The 3,165-nt window shown below is 44.1% G+C and overlaps 1 non-coding gene across 1 annotated transcript; it reads right to left on the reverse strand.

Moving 5' to 3' along the window:
* Positions 1-815: 815 nt before the first annotated feature.
* Positions 816-888, reverse strand: trnav-uac (transfer RNA valine (anticodon UAC)). The gene has a single exon. It is a non-coding gene; the product is annotated as a tRNA-Val (tRNA).
* Positions 889-3,165: the final 2,277 nt, after the last annotated feature.

Consider the following 3,165-nt stretch of genomic DNA (forward strand, 5'->3'; position numbering starts at 1 on the left):
ACATTAAACTGTGCCACCCGACCTGGGTGACACACCAGACATTTACAAGGCCCTTTTTTCCTTTTTTTTTGGTTTTTTTTTTGTGTTTTTTTTTTTTTTTTTTTTTTTTTTTGGGCACTAAAATCACAATTTCTCCGGTGCCCCCTATAAAAGGGAAGGGGACACTAAAAGCACCGGCAATTAAAACAAATTAAACTTTAAAACGTAAAATCAAATTAAAATTTGGTTGCCGGGCGTGATGATGCACTCCAGTCCCTCCGGTGCCCACCTCTCGCGGAAGGCCGCGAGCGTACCGGTGGACACCGCGTGCTCCATCTCCAAGGACACCCTGGACCGGATGTAAGAGCGGAAGAGAGGCAGGCAGTCAGGTTGAACGACCCCCTCGACCGCCCGCTGCCTGGACCGGCTGATGGCACCCTTGGCCGTGCCCAGGAGCAGTCCTACGAGGAGGCCTTCGGACCTACCCGCTCCCCTCCGCACAGGGTGCCCAAAGATCAGGAGAGTGGGACTGAAGTGCAGCCAGAATTTCAGGAGCAGCCCCTTCAGATAATGGAACAGGGGCTGCAACCTTGTGCACTCAATAAAAACATGGAACACGGACTCCTCCAGACCGCAGAAATTGCAGGCGGCCTGGGAGTCCGTGAACCGGCTTAAAAATTTGTTGCACGGCACTGCTCCGTGCACCACCCTCCAGGCCAAGTCCCCGATGAAAAAAAGCAGATGCTGCCTGTGCGGTACCAGAACTGAACACAGTCCCCCAAGTGAGGTCGAACCAGGGCTTTGTGTAGCTGCACACAACATCTGTCCCCTTATAATGTTTCTGCCTGGGATTGAACCAGAGACCTTTCGCATGTAAAGCAAACGTGATAACCACGACACTACAGAAACGTCTTGTACAACGGCCCCCACAGCGTGGTGCTTAAACTCCAATTGACCTTCATCACCACAAGGATTCACTTGTGGCAAATAGTGCTTATGGTCACTGAGGAGCACAGAATGATTAGTTGTGCAACATGAATGACTCTCCCTTGTGCATGAATCCCAAAAAGTTAGTTTGCAGGTGCAGCAGGTAATCAGGAAGTCGAATGGAATGTTGGCCTTCATTGCGAGAGGGATGGAGTACAAAAGCAGGGAGGTCCTGCTGCAACTGTACAGGGTATTGGTGAGGTCGCACCTGGAGTACTGCGTGCAGTTTTGGTCACCTTACTTCAGGAAGGATATACTAGCTTTGGAGGGGGTACAGAGACGATTCACTCGGCTGATTCCGGAGATGAGGGGGTTACCTTATGATGATAGGTTGAGTAGACTGGGTGTTTACTCGTTGGAGTTCAGAAGGATGAGGGGTGATCTTATCGAAACATTTAAAAATAATGAAAGGGATAGACAAGATAGAGGCAGAGAGGTTGTTTCCACTGGTCGGGGAGACTAGAACTAGGGGGCACAGCCTTAAAATACTGGGGAGCCAATTTAAAACCGAGTTGAGAAGGAATTTCTTCTCCCAAAGGGTTGTGAATCTGTGGAATTCTCTGCCCAAGGAAGCAGTTGAGGCTAGCTCATTGAATGTATTCAAATCACAGATAGATAGATTTTTAATCAATAAGGGAATTAAGGGTTACGGGGAGCGGGCGGGTAAGTGGAGCTGAGTCCACGGCCAGATCAGCCATGATCTTGTTGAATGGCGGAGCAGGCTCGAGGGGCTAGATGGCCTACTCCTGTTCCTAATTCTTATATTCTTATGTTCTTATGTATTCACCCATGGTATTTCATTAGTGTTTAGTTTGTCCTTGTTTTTTAGCAGAATATATTTTTTCTGGACTCTGAACATCATTTTAAATATTTCCCATTGCTGTTCTACATCATTATTCACCAAAATTGTTCATTTTATTTTCCCAAGTTCCATTCTCAGCCCCTCACAATTGCCTTTTCTCCAATCTATCACCCTAGTTACCTTAAAGTGTATTACATTATGGTCACAATTGCATCGATGTTCCCCTACTTTTACTTCTCTTATCTGCTCTGGTCCATTCCCCATTACTAGATTCAGTAGCAAATTGTCCCTTATTGGGTTAGAAAGGAGCCCTGTAACATTGTCGGAACTCCGTTCCCTTATTCCCTTTACCTACCTCTTCTGGCCAATTAATGAGCATGTAACTGAAATCGCTGAGCATTTCACTCATCCCCCACATCTTTTGCAAGACGTTGAGATGGTCTTCCTTGCCTTCCTCTGGTCTTTGTCATTGGAAGATGACTGCTGCTGTTGCTGTGTTTCCAGATCTCTCTCTCATGCAAAATTGAGGAAATTCTTTGTGGGAAATATTGAAGGGAAGCCTGAATCTCTGCTTCAGCATCCTGATGATGTGCTCAGTAATGATCCTGGTTGTCCCCTAGCATGGATCAACACCTGTGTTGCTCCAGTGTGGTTGTGTTGTAGAAGAGTGTTATGAGCCATGTATATGGTGGGGTATCCCTTGCCCCAGCAGCCCATCATACCACATTTCTGGGTGGGTTGAATATTTGGGGGATAGTACAATTTTGCTGGATTAGAACCTGAATACAATGTATAACTGTTAATAGCAACCACTAATTAACCAAACTAATGTCTGACAAAATTTATGCGAACAGGCTTTAAACATTTAATGGTAGATAAGATATTGTTTATTCACTCTTCCTATGATTCTTCTATTCCTAACGAAATATCAACATATCCATTAGACAGCAATAGAATTACTCTCTGCAAAAGTATCACCATTAAACTGTCAAAATACTCAAGTTTGAACAATATGACAGTGCAAACAGTTACTTAATACTAAACGACATGTATTTCATGGTTTTCATGCAGTTTTCCTTATTATGATCATTTTCAAAGGAATGACTTTGCAAGCTAAATTACCTGCCTCTCCATCATGCACTAGGGGGAGCTCTACACCCTTCTCCCACCCCTTAATAAAAAAGTAATCATAAAATAATCATACATGCATGGTTATAAACAACAAAATATATGGACTTATTTTGTCATATTTACAAATCAAACTTAATCACTTGATATCTGTTTCGAAGAGGATATTTTCGCTCTTAAACAGAACTTTCCAAACTTGGTGTCGAACTTAGATTCATTCTAGGCTGAACCTGAGAAGACTCTCCACAACTTCAGACTGTTTGTTTGCC

This window comes from Pristiophorus japonicus, chromosome 2 (assembly GCF_044704955.1).
Source record: "Pristiophorus japonicus isolate sPriJap1 chromosome 2, sPriJap1.hap1, whole genome shotgun sequence".
Lineage (NCBI taxonomy): Eukaryota > Metazoa > Chordata > Chondrichthyes > Pristiophoridae > Pristiophorus > Pristiophorus japonicus.